This window comes from Tiliqua scincoides, chromosome 4 (genome assembly GCF_035046505.1).
Source record: "Tiliqua scincoides isolate rTilSci1 chromosome 4, rTilSci1.hap2, whole genome shotgun sequence".
Taxonomy (NCBI): Eukaryota; Metazoa; Chordata; class Lepidosauria; order Squamata; family Scincidae; genus Tiliqua; species Tiliqua scincoides.
The window spans coordinates 123670556-123671634 of record NC_089824.1 but is presented as its reverse complement, the minus strand read 5'-3'; positions in this window follow the sequence as shown (position 1 = coordinate 123671634).

The following is a 1079-nucleotide window of genomic DNA, read 5'->3' as shown; positions in this document are numbered from 1 at the left end:
GCCTAGTGACATCACCTACTGTTACAGAAAGGGCTGTTTTGTTTAGGGGGAATTATTACACTACCCTTACTGGAATCTCAGGATCGTAGGCTGGATAACAAGATGGCGTAATGCAGAGAAATTCCCTTTTAGCTTAAAGAGGAGACTAGGAGATAACTTTTAATAAAAGATTATAGTTTTATTTCAAAAGCACAAAGGTAAACATAATGCACATGGATAAGCAGTGCTTTTTTGTAAAAAAAAAATAGGTGCAGGAACTCACAACTTTTTGTTTATTTATTTATTTTTAAACCATTTTTTATACATGCGTGTGCGCACACACACACACACACAACACACACACACACACACACACACACACACACACACACACACGTCCATCCCGTGTGAGCTCCCTGATAGCAAAAGCACTCCTGCCACAGCTGGAGTGAAACACCCCATTTTTTTTAGGTGGGGAGGTGCTCCATTGGGCTATAGGAAACTCTCTCCGTTGGGCTATAGGAAAGCCTATACAGTAGTTAAAGTGTTCAGAACAAATATATAAGGTCTTGAGCCCAGCTGGTGGCCATCAGCGCCTCAAGTGTTAGTTCCAAACACTTTGAGCCTAAGAGCTCTGGTGGCTCAGTGGCTAAACTGTAGATCTGTGAAGCCAGAGGCTTGGGGTTCAAATCCCACTGAGGAATAATATATATATATATATATTTTTTTTTAGGTGGGAAGGTGCTCCATGGCTGCAAAATATAAAGGTTGGTTGCTAGTTGCCAAAAGGGGGGCCAGTTGAGGCTGCAAAACTCCTCAAAGTTCAGTCCCAGGCAGGTCCTTTTTTTAACTTTTTTTTTTTAAGTCCCAGGTAGGACTTAACCCACAGCCTCCAGCAGGGGGCTCACTCCAGGAGCTTAACTGTGGGTTAAGTCCTAACTGGAACTTAAAAAAAAAAAGGTCAAAAAAGAGCCTGCCTGGGACTGAACTTTGAGGAGTTTTGCAGCCTCAACTGGCCCCCCTTTTGGCAACTAGCAACCAACCTTTATATTTTGCAGCCATGGAGCACCTTCCCACCTTAAAAAAAAAATTATTCCTCA